Source organism: Carcharodon carcharias, chromosome 9 (genome assembly GCF_017639515.1).
Source record: "Carcharodon carcharias isolate sCarCar2 chromosome 9, sCarCar2.pri, whole genome shotgun sequence".
NCBI lineage: Eukaryota > Metazoa > Chordata > Chondrichthyes > Lamniformes > Lamnidae > Carcharodon > Carcharodon carcharias.
Genome location: NC_054475.1, coordinates 113,387,416 through 113,407,949, shown reverse-complemented (window position 1 = coordinate 113,407,949; position 20,534 = coordinate 113,387,416).

The following is a 20,534-nucleotide window of genomic DNA, read 5'->3' as shown; positions in this document are numbered from 1 at the left end:
AATTTCACAACTTCTACAAAATATTCTGCTTTCCTATTCTTATTAGTGATGTGAATAACCTCACTTCCCACATTATAATCTATCTTCCACCTTGTTGCCGACTCACTTTAACCTGTTTATATCTCTTTGCAATCTCTTTACACATTCCTCAACACTTACATTCCCACCTAACTTTGTATTGCCAGTAATCTTAGATACAGTATTCTCAGTCTTTGCCTAAGTCATTAATATTGTTTGTAAGTTACTGAGGACCCAGCACTAATCCTTGTAGCAATCCGCCAACTTGAAAATGCCCCATGATCCATAGTCTTGCTTCCTGTCTGTTAACCAATCCTCTATCCATGCTAATATATTACCCCCAACCCAATTAGCCCTTAACTTCTGTATTAACCTCTTGTGCCACACCTTATTGAACGTCTTTTGGAAGTCCAATTATACCACCTCTACTAGTTCTGCTTTATCCACCTTACTAGTTACATTCTCAGAAACACTCTAATATATTTTTCAAATATGATTTCCCTTTTTATAAAATCCTGTTGACTTTGTGTATGATTTTGACTCTATGACACTATGATTTTCAAAATGCATTGTTAAAGACGTCCTTAATAGTATATTCCCATCATTTTTCCAACATCTGATGCCAGGCTAACTGGCTTTTGTACCCTTATTTTCTCTCTCCCTCCTTTCTTGAATAGTGGTGATACACTTGCTAATTTCCAAACTGCTGGGACCATTCTAAAATCTAAGGAATTTTTGCTTTCAGAAGGTTGTCCACTGGTGCCAGAAACTGATCATTTCCAAATGCTTTATATTAATAGTGTTGCATTTATGGTCTGCTTTGCTGTAACAGAAGTAATTTTGGTTTACATGTATTGGCTAGTATTGAATTGGGCAAACTATGTAAATTTTCTGAATTTGTCATTTACAGTGTTATCGAGTGGCACTTACACACTAGTAACCTGCTTGCTGATGCACAATTTGGTTTCTGCAGAACCATTCCATCTCAAACCTCATTACAGCCTTGGTCTAAAAATGGACAAAAGAGCTGAATTCCAGAGTTGAGATGAAAGTGACTGCCTCTTGCTGAGACCACATTTGACCAAGTGTAGCATAAGGGTAGTGTCCTAGGTTCAACTGCTTCATCAATGACTTGCCCTCCATCATAAGGTCAGAAGTGAATGGTTGGACAATGTTCAGTTCTGTTCATATTCCATCAGATACTGAAGCAGTCCGTACCCACGTGCAGCAAGACTGGGACAACATTCAGGCTTGGGCTAATAAGGAGAGAAACAGTACCCAAGCCACACAAGTGCCAAATAATTACCACCTCCAATAAAAGTGAATCTAAAGACCTCCCCTTGACACTCAATGTTATGACAACTTCTGAATCTCCTACCAACTTCCTGGAGGTCAGCTTTGACCAAAAAGTTAACTGGACCAGCCTTATAAATACTCGGGCTACAAGAGCAGGTCAGAGGCTGGGAATTCAGCTATGAGTAACTCACCTCCTGACTCCCCAAAGTCTGTCCACCATCCACAAAGCACAAGTCAGGAATATGATGGAGCACTCCCCACATGCCTAGATAAGTCCTCAAGAAGCTCAATACCTTCCAGGGCAAATCAGCTTGTTTGGCACCCCATCCATCATCTTAGACATTCACTCCCTCCACCACTAGGACAAAGTTGTGTGTGCCATCTACAAGATGCATTGTAACAACTTGCCAAGCCTCCTTCGGCAGAACCTTCCAAACCAACGATCTCTACCACCTAGAAGAACAAGGCACAGATGCAAGTTCCCGTCCAAATCACACGCCACCTTGTTGTTAATTATATCACTGTTCCTTTACTGTGGCTGGATCAAAATCCTGGAACTCCTTCTCTAACAGCATTGTGGATGTATTCACACCACATGAACTGCAGTGGTTCAATAACATGGCTGACCACCACCTCCTCAAGGGCAATTAGGGATGAACTACAATGCTGGCCTTGCCAGTGACGCCCACAGCCCAGGAACAAATAAAAAATTCATGTTTACTTCAGTCTCAGTACTATTTAGGAGATGGCAGTGGTCCTCAGGATCATCCTTTCAAGATGGAAGTTGATCATCCCTGGATAGATTTCAACAGCATCGCACATGATGGGGAACATCAAAACACATACTAGAAAGAACACACTTCAGTGAAAGAGATCCCATGCTTGTCATCTAAACAGAATACACAATGGACAACAATGAAGTATCAAGTTCATCCCACTTATGCGAAAAAGCTTGTACAACTTGGTCACAACACTTGGGTTATTGTCTGTTTTTCAACAGCAGAGTGAAGAGGAAATTCTTTTTTAAAGTATATAACCTTCTATTCATGTAGCAGTAAGATTCTGACGTGCCGAATCCAGCCGGAACTGTACAACCCACTTCACTTAACATCAATGGATTCATTTTGGAAAAAATCATGTTGAATAGATGAGTTAAATAAATCGCGCAACAACTTCTGTGTTGTTACATTTTAATTTCCTGCTCATTCCATGTTGCAGGAATAATTTTAACTTATATTTCATGCAACTGAACCACATTTCCATCAGCCTTTACCTCCTCAGCCACAGTAACCTGGAAATTATGCTGCTGATAGGTGTGAACAAGCACACATTACCTCATCTTAAATTCCATTGTCCATTTTTTAAAACAAATGGGTTAATCCCTGGGTTAAAAGAATGGATATTGAAATTTCTTACAGAGCCATTCTGTTTATGTGTTATTATCGCTGATGATAATAGCCACAGCTTCCAACTAGCATCGGAAAGAGATGGCCCACAGGTATTAGAAGAAATAAATACATACTTAACTGCCCTTGAAAATTACACTGTAGCTCAGGTGGATTCAAAAAGACCATGCCCCTTTTTACAGCGCTTGCTGCCGTAAGGCAGGCAAGTTTAAAGGGCCAGTGAAATTGACTGGCCAGGGAGAAGGTAAATGTCTCAGGTAAGTGGATAGGATTTGGGGAATTAGAGGCCAGGGGAATTAGAGGGTAGGGGTTTCAGGTGGGGTGTAGGGGGTGTGGGTTGGGTTGGGTTGGAGGTCGGGGCTGGGGGTTTCAGAGGTTGGGGTGGGATGGTTGGAGGTCGGGGGTTGGGCGGTCAGAGATCGGGGTTGGTTGGGGGGTCAGAGGTTAGGGTGGGGGGTTCAGAGTTGGGGGTGGAGGTTGGGGGGTTGTATGTCAGGAGTATGGGGGCAGGGGGGTGTCAGAGGTTGGGTGGGTGGGGGGGTGGGATGGTGGACGTCAGGGATGTTGGAGAATCCTGTTTGGTGGGGTGGGGGGGGGGGGGGGCTGGGAGGGGTGCGTGTGGTGGTGGTAGGATTGCTGGTGGGTTCCCATGGGATTGGTCTGGGTCTTTACAATAGTTACCCAGAAGTTAGAAGAGGTTTTCATTCTTCTAATCTTTTCTGAGTGACTGTTGGTGTAACCGTGGTGGAAACATCTGAAGTTTGTGATTTAAACTGTATTTTCAGATGCTTCCCAGAGCAGGGCAATTGTCCAGAGGAAGCGTGCATTTCTGGGCAATTACCATGCAAACCCTACCTGGGAACCTCCAAGAAGGAGTCCCCAGTGCATCTTTGGGGTACCCTCCAAATCTGACGCTGGGGAGTTTGGAGGTTACAGCTCAATATTTAAATTATCACTTTTTAAAAATACATTGAATTACGAGGAATTTTTTGTCCTGGGATTCCATGCACAGTAAATCAAAAACAAGTGAAAAGGGCATCATGCTTTGTCATTCTTCAATATTCCAATATCAAGACAAATTGCTCAGGATGACTGAGAGCCAGCACAAATTGAAGGTTTAACCTAATACAAGATTGACTGAAAGTCATGTCATATCATGGCAATCAAATAAGTGTCAGATCGATGAAATATCACATCACAAGGGGTACTTACTAGATGGTTCATACTGTATATCTAACAAAATAGAAACATAAAAAAGTACCTTGTTAAAGATTTAGAGAATATTTCTTCATGACATTGTTCTGCTCAGAAAAATTGACAGGAGCAGCTGGAATCCTGAACTGGTACAACTAAGCTCTAAGCATAAACTGAAATCTGCTGTTTTGAAAGACTTTAGTTATCACCTCACCTGAACCTACCACAATTCACAGCCTTGCCGCCTAATCTTTGTCTGAAAAATCAGCATAATTGCAGATGTTCATATCTAAGAATACAGACACAATCTACAGAATCAAATCTCCCATTTGAAAAACAAGTGATAACAAAACTTTGATGTACTTCTGAGATCCCTCTTCAGCACCAACAGAAATCCATTTCTATGATGATCTTAACTGCAAAAAGCAGAGTCATGAAAGTGAATTCTATCTTCCATTTCAACCTTAGTCATTTGAAATATGCTAATTTTTTTACCACAGAAATGCAACGTTAATGACCAAAAATATTTAATTCATATAATGTCCAGAACCCGTGAGATATTTTCTAAGACCCAGTCAGAAGCATGCATCTTCCATGAGAGACAGCCTTGGAAAGGATAGTTAATTTTCTACTCATGAGGCAGCCATATGGCATGAATGGGAATAAAGCTCTGTAGGGATAGGGTGAGAAAATGGATATGATGTAGAAGGACTTTTTGAACGACGGGACAAGCTTGAGGCTCCATATGGCCTATATGGTCCTTTTCTCATGTTCTAGTGGTATTTCTGATTGTTTTAGAAATGGGCAACCGCAAGGTGCTTTAGGCTGCAGATTCTCTGTTAAAACCATATAATATATGGAGAATTATCTTTTCAAGTTTTGGCTTTTTTAACAACAACATTATTTTCATTGTGAAACCAAAGAGTGATTTCAATAATATATTTCTGAACCATTCTTAATCCACATAGAAAATAAACAGGAGTCACATGATTACCTTGGATCAGGGGTGTCATCCCAATTTTTTGAGGTGCAGGGGCTCTAAGAAAATGTGTTGGCTATATAGTTTCTAAATCTGCTACATTATTTTCCTATGTATTAATCATTTGAGTCCCTAAACATCAGTAAAACTATGCGTTTAAAGTGAAAAATATTAGTGCTGGTAGGCAAATCTTTTCAAGCCATGTGGTATTTTGAGTCATTAGGCTTTAGAATAGCTAGACTTTCATTATGCAACAGTTTAATTATTTAATTCAAGACTATTAAAAAATGAATTACAGAAAAGTTTACTTACTTCTGACTGGGGGATGATACATAGAGGGAGCACTGCTTTTCTTGATTTATATTTATAACTGAGAAATGGGTATACAGGGCACAATTTCAACATTTTAAGATGATGCAAGACTTGGAAGTATTGTGAACTGTGAGGAGGATAGTGATAGACTTCAAGGGGATTTGGAAATGTTGGTGGAATGGGCATACACGTGGCAGATGAAATTTAATATAGAGGAGTGTGAAGTGGTACATTTTGGTTAGAATGAGGAGAGGTGCCATAAAATAATGGGTACAATTTGAAAGAAAATGCAGGAATAGCGGGAACTGGGAGTATATGTGCATAAATCATTGAAGGTGGCAGAGCAGGTTGAGAAAGCTGTTGATAAATTATACTGAATCCTGGGTTTTATAAATAGAGGCACACAATACAAATACAAGTAAGTGATGAATCTTCATAAAATACTGTCTCAGCCACAACAGGAAGGATGTGAAGATTTTAGAAAGGATGCAGGAAAGATTTATATGAATAGCTTAGAGGATGAGAGACTTCAGTTATATGGATAGATTGGCAAAGTTGGGGGTATTCTCCTTGGAGAAGAGAAATTTGAGAGGAGATTTGTCAGACATGTTCAAAATCATGAGGGGTCGGGATAGAGTAAATGAGGAGAAACTGTTCCCATCGGCAGAAAGTTGAGAACACTAAGGTGATTAACAAAAGAACCAGAGGCGACATTAGGAAAAACTTCTTCATGCAATAAGTGGCTTGGATCTAGAATGCACTGCCTGGGCATGTGGTGGAGACAGATTCAATTGTGGTTTTCCAAAATGGGAACTGGATAATTATCTGAAGAGAAAAGATTTTAGGGAAAGGGTGGAGGAGTGGGACTAACTGAGTTGCTGCTGCAGAGAAATGACACAGAGACAGAGACAATGTGCTGAATGGCCTCCTTCTGTGCTGTCATCATTCCATGCTTCTAGTATAGGTCCATTCAAGGAACTTGAAAAATACATGAAGAAGAAAGAAGCTGAAGGTTACCCTGATAGTGTGATCAAAAAGGATAGGAGGAAGTTTGTGTGGAACTTAAACACCAACATAGATGGGATGGGCCAAATGGCCTGTCCCTGCACTGTAAATTCAATGTAAAGCTGCCAGCAGGGAATACAAGCAATAAACAGCATTTCATATCCTCAGGCCAACACAGCCAAGGAATTAATGTTCAGAAGACAAATGCAGAGGGGTGTTTGGGATATTGATTCTTCTTTAATTCCCAGGAAACTTGAGCTTCAAAGACCTGAAATGTCTGTTTATGTGAAAGTTGTGTGCAGTGAGTTGTAGGGTCTGTATTATTTTACTGTCAGGGAGTTGTACAGGAGGGCTACTGCTGTTACTGCTGCTACACATTGACTCAGAGACATTCAGCAGCAGCAGTGTGAGGCCTCGGACCCTAGGCCTGGCCTTCCCTCTCTCATCTCTTAACCTCCCAGGCTCTGGATTCACAGCCACACTTCAAGCTATGAACATTCCAGTCAACACTTTCTGCCCAGCCTGAACACAAACTACAGGAACTCATTGGTTTTGGGATACAAGGAAGAAAATTCATTTCCAATATATACAATATTTAAGCATAACTTTTGAAAGAAAAAAGTTCACAGGAAATTAATTGCCAATATATTTATTAGCATACAGAAAAGTGTACATGAACTACATGGGCAGAATTTTACAACAGTGGGATTTTACATTCCCCTTGTCATCAATGGGATTTATAATGGCTTGCTGCATTTTACGGCCCCACCCCCGCCGAAATTCTGCCCCATGTGTGTATTGTGTTATGACCCAGCAGTTGGTAAACTTTGAGTTAAATCCCAGAGAGAAAATTGAACAACTATCTTAATCAATATTTTCAATTGGTATGTTTGAGATGCAGCTCCAAATTCAGGAATAAATCCATAAAGACTCATGAGGTCTTTTATATAAAACCAAATTAAACATTTATTAATTTAACAACAAATTTAAGCATATACACATGTCTGCAAATTACTACCATAATAACTTTTAAACAAATCCCCAAATTAATCACTCCCAGGTAAATCTTCACCAAGGCAACAATAACTTATAGACTTTAAACAGACACCAGGCAAAGCACATTTGACTCTACAAATTCAAAATGAGGTTCCTTTCAATTTGGTTCCTTTTCTGACAGCTATAGGCTTACGGGCTGGTTATATCTTACATGCCTGTGTCCTATACACACAAACTCCTTCCTGTATATACCTAGCTTCCTCTTTGAATGTAAATTTTCCATTGTATTACTAGATTTTTAATTTTACCTCTCCTAACAATAATCCTTTCATTTCATCAATGTTTTTAGTAATATAAACACATTGCTTAGCTTCTCCCAGCTAGGTACAAGATTTTACCCATTCTTTTGAATGGTCTATTCCACAAATGTAAATTGTACTTTACCTTTCAACTAACTTACGTTTATCTAATTAACATCTCAAAACTACTGTACATCAAAGTACCCAGACTAGCTGGTTTTAATCCAATTAAGACAAACACAGACACATACATAGATACAGACCCTATGACAATTGCAATTTAAAAATAATTTTCAATTATAGACATTAATCTCTTCATGATAATTGAAAGAACTTAAGTACACCCAGTGGGTATGCTTAGAAAATATTTTTAACTTGGTACATGCGTTAATCCACCTGCACACAGGAAGTGGACAGGCCATTCAGTCCATTCAGTCCATGCTCAGAAACATCTCTCCAGTCTCCTATGCCTGACACAGGAGTATGTGCAGCTGTACATTGCAGTTAATAGGTTAAGTTCTCATTCCAAAGCTCACTTGAAAAGTAGTTCGGTAAAGCCCACTTCCAAGATCAACTTAGAAGTAAGAAAATAAAGCATACTATGTATTTTACATAGTACAAGAATTAATTGTGAGATTACAATGCGCTAAGCCTTAAGTATCTTAATATTCCAAAAAAAGGAGACCCAAACTGATGTTTTAAAAGAGAACTTGGTTGCTTCTGAAACTGGAAGATATCCTTCCTCCCCCCACCCCCACCCGCCCAAACCCCCTGCAACATTTGATAATCAATAGTTCAGAACAATTTCACCTTGTCCTTTGCTTTGCTTGCAGGAGTTCTGCTCAAAATGTAATAAAGTGATCCACTGAAGTTTCTCAATGGAGGACAACTTTGAAGTCAAGAAGCAGTTTTAGATCTCTAGGGGTGAGGGTAATGTGTTGAAATGGGGTTCACTGGTGGCTTCAGAGAGGCACTTGCAAAGTCTATTTCCCGGATGGTCATTCAAAAGAGATTATTCTTGCTGCCACAGAGCAGTAAAAGGTGAGAGGAGCAGTTTGCAACCTATTCTCTCAGTCATTCCGATCCAATAATTGAAAAGTCGATGGAGAGGAAAATCAAGTGGGGCATGTAGTGCTGGAGCGACCCTCTGGTTTGTTTTGACAGTACTACACACCTGCCTGGGATCAACAGGTGTGCTTTGAGGTGTAATGTTTAATTGTGAATGCAGATGAGGTTGCTTATCCATCAACTCAGATTCTTACCTGGAGCACAAGACTTACCAAACTAAATTCATCCTTATTTGCTGTTATTTTTGGGTTCCAGGGATGACTATTAAGTTAATTCAGGAACATCCACTTCCTCGACAAAATGAAGGGAGGGCAGATGATTCCAAGAAAATTGAATGCAGACAAATTCTCAACCTCAAATGGAAGTTTCAACCTTGTGCTCTTTGCTGTTGTGATGAAAGCCAAATGTCATAGAAAAGAATGAGATACTTGCAAGGCTGACAATCAGCAGGAAGAACCTGAGACAAGCCACTCCTGAGACAATATTATCCTGCAGAGTACACAAGAACCATCAAATCTGTTGCAAAAAATCAATGCTGAAAACTCAGGCCCTTCAGCACAGTTAAATCCTGGCCAGGATCTGCAGTGAAAGCAGGATCTCTAAATTTAAAAAAAATATAGATTTATGTTATTGTGAACAATAATCCTACCCAGCGGTAATATTTCAGTGCCACCAAGATCAGATTCATCAATTTGATCACTATTCACGTCTAACTATACCCGTAATCATATATTCTGGATTGTAATCTTTATGAAGGAACCTTTGTTAATCCACCATGTTGAACAGTAGGAATCACTTAGTTGGGGAAAAAGCAGGTTGTAGGCAAATAAAAAGCTAAACAGTTTGGTCCGACCTTTCAGCCTGCTAATGAATAACAATGTAACCCTCAGGTGTCACAATTCTTAACATATGGTGCAATCTCACACTAGATACCACAGAGCGACATTTTACGCTTAGGGCTCAAAATTCAATGATTCAATAATGCTGTTCAAATATGCACACAAACATATAACAGAAACTCTTATTTTTTTCCTTAAAGCTGTTCCTAAACGTGGATTCAATATTTACGTTCTCAAGGAGAAACTTTACGAAACGACAGTGTTCATCCTTTCTATTATAAACGTAATAGTACTTAAAGAAAATAAGTCAAAAAGGTATTCGTAACATCCAATTTTAGCAGTGCAATAGAATCCCCAATCAATTATTTGGGGAAAACATCTTTATACAGATCATTGAATAAACCTAAGTTCTTTGTTAAAACTTCAGATTATCTTCTGAGTAGGGTGTGGAGGCAAAAATTACTGGAGTGACGCCAAGCAACAGTTGAGGCTAAGATGAATGATTGGCCATTTCTATGAAAGAATAACCTTGATGGGGTAAATTGCATCCATTATCCACATTTATCATTGTGGCCTTTGTGAGAACAAATCATACATTCATTCCGATGCCGCAATGGATTAATGAATATGAATTCTGCCTAAAAACTGATATATGCAACAAAATAATTATACACACTAGGTGCAGAGTGCTCCAGCTGTTTCAGTTAACTGTCCAGTTTGGATGAATGGTGTTTAGACAGCCAACTGCCCATTGCCTTGGATCATCTCTTGGAGGGAAATTGTTCACAGATTACATTGTTCTCATACAAATTCTGTTGAATTTAACATTTATGAACACCACTGATGCAAACTCTGCTGTTCTCAAGCCTTTTGAACAGCAAGCACTGTCAAATCTGAACTTGAGAAATAAATAAGATCAAAAATTTTTAAACATTCTCGATTGGACAGATACTTACTGCAGTTTAAGTGTGTGAATCCAAGCTGTGGAATTAAAGAGTTATTTTATGATAGTGTACAAGACAGTATCACTTCTATATACCTGAACAGACTATGTTAAAAAAATCCCAAATCAACTATGAGATGTAACTCAAATATAAAAATTGAGTATAATGTTATTAATAGTTGATTGGTAGTACAGAACTTGCGTATTGCTGCAAAAAGAGACATGCTATTGAAGCTTTACATCTTGCACTCATCAGGGCAGTTCGCAAGAATACCAATATTGTATGAGAAGAGAGTGCTGATTGGTTGGCAGGTGGACTCTGATTGGTAGAGGCCTTGCCATGGAGAATACACCTGAGAACAGCAATGCCTCTACCAATCAGAGTCCACTTGTCAACCAAACAACAGTCTCATCTAATGCAATTTAAATTGTTGTTTCCTTTACTATTGGTTCTGGCGAACTTTCCTGATGAGTGCAAGGTGAAAACTTTGACAGCCTGAATATTATTCAAAATGAGCTGGTAGTAGTCCATCAAATAGGTCAACTTAAAAAAAACCCTATCTTTTTGTTTTCCAAATTATCCCACAACTCTGTATATCCCACTCAATAGGCTTCTCCATGGACATTGCCAATGCCTTTATTCAAGTTGTCTATTTGAGAAAATGAACTCTCATGGTCTTTTGACTTTAGATGTTTTAGCCTAACCAATGTTTCATGATTGTCAACACGATTTTGGAATGGCCATTTCAGTGATAGCCTTACCAGCTATATTATTCACTCTGAGCTCCCCTTTTGTGCGCTTGATGAATTATTTGTCGTTAATTTATTTGTAAGGCCTTTGACGAGGTCCAGCATCATGCATTTCCAAACAAGTTATTATCAGCCACAGGTTAAGTTTAAGTTTTCCTCTCTTGCCACTAATGGCTCATCTCCTAACTCATTTTCCACAAACTCACATTTTCTATGCCTCTGTCATCTCACTCATTCTGTTCTTCTTCAAATCAATGACTTCCTTCACTTATAGTCCAAACTTATGTTTTTGCAAATGATTCCATGCAACATTTTTTAACTTCCTTCAGATTGTGCCCTGTAACCGAAATATCCATAGAATTGCTTTAAATGTATTCTCGAAATGGTCATATTAATTGTAGGAAAAGTAAAGGGTTAATGTTAATTACACCAGGAGAGCTAACACAAACAAAACTTCCCTTACCAGGAGAAGTCAAGCCCAGGTATGCCTCACTACAAGGGACATGAAGACATCTGTATTATCTAGACTTGTATGGCATCATTTGTGAGAAGAGATCTGAGAAACTTAGTTGTAAGCTAAGTACCCTGACATATTTAGATACTTGTTGGTACTTGATTAATTTGGAGGTCATGGAATACAAGCATGGCTGCGTAAGCTAACTAGAAGCAAAAGGGGTGAAATCTTCTAACGTACCACTCAGATTGGTCAATAGAAGTGAGAAGGTTCCTTTGGAAATTATGTATATGGATAGTCTTTTAGAACTCAAATATATAATGCTCAATTTTAGTTCTAATTTAGTTCTTCTGGTGGTCTTTGTAGCAGAAGGGACGTGATTTCTTTGTCTAGCATACGTAGGAGGTCATCAATGTAAAATCGGAAAGTGCTTCCCCGACAGAAAGGGAATAAGGTTACAAAATGAATAATTTTGCAACTAATCCATCAGATGTATGTGTCACTTAGACTTATAGGTTTTCCTGAGATCAAGGGAGGTGAGATTTAAGCCAGCTGCTGCAGGTGCAGCTTCCAGCACAGAAGGTGAACCAGAGCAGAGGATACGAGAGGAATCAATAACACCACAAATTGAAGTTTATCACTCAGAAGGATTCATTACCCAAAGAAACCAAAATAATTAGTCCACTTATAACAGCTCTTAAGGATAAGATGCTAAATTCTGGAAATATTACTAACTACAAGCATGTACAGTTTATTCAATAGTCCAGCTATCTAATGCTGTCAACATGCCAGCCAACTAAAGAGTTGAATCCTAAATTAATCCACTATTTTATATCAATCTCAGACATCGATTTCAATTGTTAATTTACAATCACCAAGCAATGAATGCTAAATTTCTGTGACATGACATTGCAATTTGTTATTTATTTTTCAATTAACTCAATGTACTAGTTATCTGCATACTCAATGCTTAGGTTTAAGTCCTAATTATAATTTTAAGGTTAACAGTTGTAAATCCAGGACTTTGTTATTTAACTTTGTTTTTGATAATTGGTGACAAAGAGTTAATTCACTTAGTAGTTTATTTAGATCCTGATGGGAGGATGGTGGTATAATACTAACATAACCAGACTAGCCAAACTTGGTATCAAACCACTAGCCCTAAACTAGTTAATAAACAACAGATGGTTGGAGTTAATGTAGAAGGGTTTATGACTTGATGAATATTCTTCTCAGGATATCAATACCAATGTTTTCACAACTTCTTCAGAGCTCACAAATTCTAGTTCTCTAACATTAACTCTTTATCTCTTCCATGTCCTTCTAGGGGGCAATAAAAATCTTGTTTTGCTTCATTCTTTGAAATTATAGTTTCTTCATGTCCCTCACAGTCACAAGTCCAACCAACAGCTATGATCTCCTTCCTTTGGCGGATCCACCAATAATTTTTTAATCTCTTGATGTTCTTTGATATCTTTTCTTACCTCAACTAGGCCTTTCCTCCATTGCTAAAACGACCTTCAAGCAGTTCAGGGATGTTTTCATTCATAGAAAACAATTCAAAATTCCCGATAGTTACAATCCCAGAGGTGGAAAGGTTCTTCTAATACATCTCTCATATAGTCAGATAGTCAACAAAAACTCTGTCCTCCACCTTCAGCTCCCTTTCCCTATCCCAACTTTTCTTCCTTCTTCACTCTGTTAACAATATCACTAAGGTTAGTGCTCATCTGAATGTTTGCCTCTTGTCCCTGCTAAGCTCCAGACAGGTCATACTATATGTTATTCACTTCAAATGTTGAGATCAAAGGCTGAATTTTTGGGTCCCACCAGAGACAGGAACAAAGGCAGTCTGGGGTCAAAAATATCTGCGCCTGTTGGCATGCTGGTCCTCTGATGCTGTTCCTGATGCTGGCCATTTTCATCAGGTTGGGGAAGGGTGGCCCCATGCTCCCCCTTAATCAATAACGAAAGCTACTTAAGATGGTTAAAAAGTGCTTGTATTTTTGCAGGGTTGCACAGCTACGTGCACTGTCTGGAAACAGAGTAGCTAAATGGAGGTGGGCACATAGTGGGGAGGCAGTCATGGCTGCCCCAAGGCATTAGCTGGGCCCTAATAAAGGATGCATGGTGTGAAGCATGATTTGGCCAATGGGAAACAGGAGAGTGGTCAGTAAGTGCTTGAACAATGCAACTAGGTGTTATCACCTTGCTGGCATCCAGAGGGCATAGGAGGAGGGGACAAGGCTGCTAAATTGAGGGGGTTTGTTTCTGGAGGGGAACTTCAGCACAAGGAAGGCTGCAGCTGGCAATGGGGGCATGATTCTCAGATTTTGGGCCCATTGGCAATGAGGAGCAACACCCTTCACAAGAAGGGTGGAATCCCAGACATCAGGGGGCCAGGGGCAAGGAACAAGGTGCAGGAAGGACACAGAGACCTACTCTCAGTACAGGATCTACCACCAGGGATGGAGGTACCTGGAGGTCACCAGGAACTAGTGCTACATGAGAATGCGGCTCTCCACACAGATGGTGACTGACATCTGTGCCCTTGTTGCTGATGATCTCAGATCTTGCAGCATTCATTGAGTAGATGTCAAAGCCACTGTGGTCCTCTTTACCTCTGAATCTTTCCAAGAATTACCTGTGGAACTTGGTGGCATCCAGCAAATTGCAGCATACTACTGCATCTTGAAGTCACTGATGTCCTATATGCCAGAGATGGATAGTACATTAGTTCCAGACAGAGGGGGCCCCGCAGACACAGAGAGCTTTAGGTTTGGTTTCCATTGCTGGATTCCCTCAAACACAGAGCATCATCAATTGCACCCATGTAGCCATCAAGGCACTGACTGAAAGCCCACTCAGGTTCACCAACAGGAAGGGCTTCCACTCCTTCAAAGTTCAGCTATTCTTTGACCACAACAAGACCTTTCTCCATCTGTGTGCTCATTTTCCTGGCAATTGTCATGGCTCTTTCATTTTACGGCAGTCCAGGCCATCTTAGATCTTCACCACAACCTCAAGAAGCATAGCTGGATTCTAGGGATCAAGGGATGGATGAGATGGTTATCATCTAAACCCCTCTCTAAAGAAGTCCCAGCCAGAGGCAAAAGAATCAAAGCCAGGGCCATTATTGACCATTCCTTCGGGCTTCTGAAGATGCAGTTCTGGTACCTAGTGGTGTCCTATAGTACAATCCTACAAAGATCTCACTTGGTATGGTAGTCCACTGCGCAGTCAATAACATGGCCTTCCAGAGAGACATGGACCTTGAAGAGGGTGAGGCCCTGGAAGGACGTAATTCATCAGAGGAAGAGAAGGAAGAAAAGGGAGGTTGCAGACCATTGAGGTTCTCTAGCTACTTGGCCTGGCATGGTTCTTGAGAGGTCTATTCAGGATGCCATGGATGTCAGAGATCACCTGATTCAAGAATATTTTAACTGAGTCCCTCTGACCCAGATGAATGGCATGGCATGGAATTTATTCTGAGGTGTCTGTTGAGGACACAGCTTGGAATATGTAAACTCTTATTGCCAATAAAGGACATACATCAACCTGGAGGTTTTACCTTCACCGTTGAGGAACCCTTGCTCTCCTTGCTCTTTACCACTGCATATCTGTTTTCTTGTACCACTATCAATATAAGGAATCTGGCTACAAGAGTCATTATTTGCACAGTGCTTGTATAGGAAAGCAGTAAACATTACAGGTAGCCTGTGACCTAGTCAGTGTTCCATGCTTGGCCAATCCTGCTCATTGCTTCCCTTGTGACCTCAGAAGGTGAAGGCAGCCTTCTCACTTCTCTCTGCTTGTGGCTGGGATGCAGGTGGCTGTTGTCCTTGTCATGGAGGTGTCTGCTGCACCTGAATCAGTGCAGGGGCAGCCTCTATCACTGGCCCTGCAGCATAGATAGTTTGTCAGTCAGAGGAGCCAAGGAGACTGATGATGCCCTGTTCCCTTCTGTGACATCCTCAGTCCTTGGCTGATGGCCTGGTTGACTGGAGGAGCCACTTGCTGGGGTGACACTGGTTTTCCCTCCATTCATCTCTGTGCCACCAACGTAACTGACTGATCAAGTCTACTTACTGTGGCATGCATCCTGTGAGAGTCTGTGTGCAGTTTCTGCATCTATTCCAAGTATTAATGTATGTGGCTCTCCATGAGATTGGCCACTATCTCCTGGCCCTGCCCAAAACTGATTGGCAGCCATTTTGAGTAGCCAGTTTGTGCCCTAGGCACCCATACCTCCCATGTTCAGGAGTAGCATGTAGCCTCAGGCTTCGCAGCTAGTATATCTATTGGATGCTGATTACCTGTCCTGAAAGTTGAGGGTGGCACTCACCTTGCCAAGATGTATTAGGTCATTGAACACTTGATCCACCCTCCTTGAGCCACATTGTTTTCTGAATGTGGCAGCAATGTCCATCCACGTGTCTGCTTAGTCTGAGAGGGTGGCCCACTCCTGTCATCCTCCAGGAAGACGATCTCCCTCCTCTCCCTCACAGCCTTCAGCTCCACATCTGAAAAATCGAGGGGCTGCCCTGCCCTACATTCCAGGCATCTGGCTCTGCTGAGAGATTATGGAATTCAAGTCTTCTGTGATCTTTCATTTTGCTCTAACACTCAAACAGCAGCCACAATAATGGCTGTTGTGATCAGTTTACATCAGCCTAATAGTCCCTCCACTCCCACCCCTGTGGTTGTTATTTGGCCACCAAATTTGTCTTCATAACAATTCAGGGATTGCCCCCTTGAAACTCCTAGGGATAGGTTCATGACCCAGAAACAGTCCTAACTTCTCTTTCCAGCCCCTGCATTGAAAATCTAGCCCTGAGCCTTAAAGTACAGTTTGACTTCAACTAATTCTTTCCAAAGATGTCAAAACTGTGGAAATCCTTATCTTCCATCGCCTAAAATCTAAGATTAGTGTGTTACAATCTCGGGAGGAACCAGTAACTTCAAAAAAAAAGAAAGAAGAAATACAAAATCCCTTTTATTTACTAAAAGAATGAAGCCACAAGATTCCATGGCTTAAAGCAGAAGAATTTCACTATACATGAGTCAACAAAGCAAAACTAAATGCTGTCTATTGTCATGGACAGCAAAAGACATGTCATATTCCTAATATTAAACAAGAACTGTACTTGTATGGAAGCTTCTGGGACTGCCTTTATTTATTTAAGAAGGAAGACTGATGAACTGTTAAGATGGCTGCCAAAGAGATCACGTGACCTTTGCAACTTCAACCCAGACTATCAAGTCAATGGACTGCTAGACCCCATGTGTCCAGGTTTCCACTGTAACAAAGGAAAACTGACGAGACCAGTTATTCACAAGTTAAGTGTGAAAGACTTTCATTTACATACCATTGAATATCTATAGCTGTTGCCCATGTGATTGAAATCAGTTCTCTGATAATGAAATTCTTTTGTACCAGATCTCAGCAGAGATGTGGGACAGTCTGCAGAATAACATCAACAAGACAACAGCTGCAGAATAGGGTTATGCCACCTTTTGCTTTCAAGAACCAAAAGGCTTAAAAGCCTTGTAAAAGTGACCCAGCCTGATTCCAAAACTCTGAATTCACCTGTAATGAAATTGGACCCTCTGATCCAACAGCTGCAAGTGCCTGATTTGATGACCTACTAAACAGTCTTCTCTTTGAAGGAACTTTTCAGTAATCTTAACATCTGATCCCCAGCTGTCTAAACTTACCCAAACTACAATTCAAGAGTGGAAGAGTGTCCTTCTTCACTGGGCTCTCAAAGACATGTGAACTGTTAACTATTCCTTTGGTTTAGTACTTGTAGAAGTTCACTATCTTCTTAAGTTGTATCTGTCTGGAGTATGTGGTATGTGACCGATGTAGAGCTTAGATCTTTCAGGGTGAATGTGTGAATAAATAAGCCTCTTTGTTGAAACTCTTTAAGTTGACCACACACTAACAGGGGTTTAGAAACACACCTTGTGAAACAAAAACCACACGGATTATGGACAGAAGGGAAGGGAATTGGAGATTTCAGTTCTATCTATTCTCCCCTGTCCATAACATTGTCCTAAACTCTAACATCCAAAATTAACATGAGTTACACATGAATTAACAAGCAAATTGTCAAATATAAACTAAAAATTTCACATTAAATGACAAATACAACTAAGACAGGTTTTATGAATTGGCTCAGCCGTCCAGTCAGATTTTAGTCATCACAGTCACAAAGTCCTTCAAACCCTCTCTTCCTCACGAGGAATTTCAGCTACTATCCTTCTAGGAGCTATTCTGATCCCCAGATGATAGCTACAGACAACCAACCCAGTTCCACATGTACGGCAAGAGTCACCAGATATGGCACACATCTGCAGAACCTGCTCAACTTGGTCTGGATTGGGTAGACTCATCAATGTTACCTTCCAGTAACAGAAACAGCTGCAGCAACTTTTTCCTCAGCTCCTGAACCTGGACTCTACCTCCTTTAACTTGCCTGTTCCACTTAGCTTGGACTTATCAGTGTCCTTTTATATCTTTTAAACAGTTCAATTTGCCTGAAGTTTTAGTTTCTAAGTCTCAGTTTATTTTTGTTTCCTTAGAAACTGGGAAGGTCAGTTTCCTTTCCATGTTTGCCCGTCCAGTTTCCCTTTCTATTCCCTTTTCAGTTCAGTTTCTGTTTTAGTTAGGGTCTGCCTCAAAACTACAAATGAAATTTAAAAAGCAGATTCCTTCACAATTGTTACTTAATCATGATATCCTGAGTTATTTTGTAATTTTTTTGACCAAGGACGTATCTGCAGTTCCCTCCTTCTTCCCTTCATCATAATCTAGAAAGCCAGTTGGTGAAGAATAGAACTGGAACACATTTATATTTATGTGCAGAGTTCAATATTACAAGACCACCACCTCCTAATCCAACAACCACAGGTCCAACCTATGTCTACTTACAGGATTCATTAGTTAATGCCCAACATACAGTTAAACACAATAAATGCTTCACTTAAATTGTTAATAGATAAAAAAGAATTGGATAACAAAGATGAGTTAAACTGTTTCAGGAAATACCCAAATGTGAATGTCAGTTCAAACTCAGAGGTCAGATCAAACATTACGGTAATGCTATTGTTCATTCTTTGAGAGCATCTCATGTTTTGTGGTGAGTTGTTTGGTGACTGTGAGACCTATTTTTGCTTGGACTGAACAGTAGGTCCGATATACACTAGATTAGGAATCTTAATTCACCACGTGAGATTTCTTCGACTGGTGTTTATGTTTAACAACAACAACATTAAGGGCAAAACAAAAACAGAACTACCTGGAAAAACTCAGCAGGCCTGGCAGCATCGGCGGAGAAGAAAAGACTATTGTCGTTGACATCTTTTGATGATCTGCTTCTATCACTGCTTGTTTGTCCCTACAACCACACCCCCCCACCCCTCTCTCTCTCTCTCTCTCTATCTCTCCGCCCCCCACACACACACCTTAAACCAGCTTATATTTCAACTCTTTCTTGGACTCGAACTCAAGTTCTGTCGAAGGGTCATGAGGACTCGAAACGTCAACTCTTTTCTTCTCCGCCGATGTTGCCAGACCTGCTGAGTTTTTCCAGGTAATTCTGTTTTTGTTTTGGATTTCCAGCATCCGCAGTTTTTTTGTTTTTAACATTAAGGGCCTTATATTGGGAGGTTTCTTCCTGAATGGTGACTACAGCTGAATGTTTGACTCGCTCTAAAGGAGAAAATTATGGATATGGTTTGCAGCTACGAATGAACTGACTAACTGCCTCACTTCACCTCACAAATTAACTGCTTCATTTACTTACATTATACCAGATGCGAGTCAGACCAATAGAAAGGAGTGGAAAAGGAGCAAAGGTGAGTAGATTCTGTCAGAGATCAGTCAAGTTGCAACACTTACGAGCTGGTTATGGTAATTATTGTTTACAATGTCCACATCGGAATACTGAGCATCTAAAATTGTTTACAATGGTATCCTGCAGCCTTACTTGAGAGGCCAGGCACATATTTGAAGAAGTCACTGGACTAATCATGTAAATTGTCATTGATAGACAGACTGGGGAACTGAATTACATAGCCCCAAAACCAAGCACAAGGATTGCAATGCATGATTAACTGCACCCATTCAGTATAATCCAGGCAGCATGCCAACTTCATGCTTGCAGCTCATTTGAATGATTTTTGCCTGCAGCCAGCGCTGACCATGATGATCATGACCTGCACGCATCAGCATGTGATCCAAAATCATAATTTCCTGTCAACACTTAAAGTTAACCTGCACTGCTTAACTCTAGCCTCTAATTTTTAAATGAAAGGTGTATTGTTGCTGGAGTAGGTGCTGGCAGTCTGGTAGGAGTTGAAGCTGACCTGGAAAGCAGTGAGGAATGGTGCAAGATAGGAGAGAACAAGCTCCACGATTTTCAGATGTTGCACTCTAGGCCTTGATGCGGGAGAGGGAAAGTAAAAGAGATATCCCATATCTGCAGAGGGCAGAGGCTCTCTAGCTATGTGTTCACAAGGCAGGAGGGGAAGCTAGCTATGGAGGTCATTGTCAGGAGCCAAGCTTTGTGGATCTGGCTACAGTGCCGCAACATGTTCAATGGCCCCACACGAATGGCCAAGGTCAGTGAATGAATCTTCAAATGCCGTATCCTACCATCTACATCATTGGCCTCAAGCGCAATTCAAATCACCACATCCCCATCAGTTAGCTACCAAAACTCTATCAATCAGGACTCATTTACATACTTCACTTCACCTTCATGTCTTAGTACTCTGCAAAGCTCACACACCTACCTCACAGCTTGTGCACACTGCCAACTATTCAACCAAGACAATCACATCAGCCAAACAGGTTGGATGCCACACACTGACCCTTTCCTCTCTCTTGTCGAACAAGGTGGTGCATAACTGGAGGTAGCAGGAACAAAATGGAGGTGAGGGGGTGTGGGTGGTAGAAGTGGTAACAG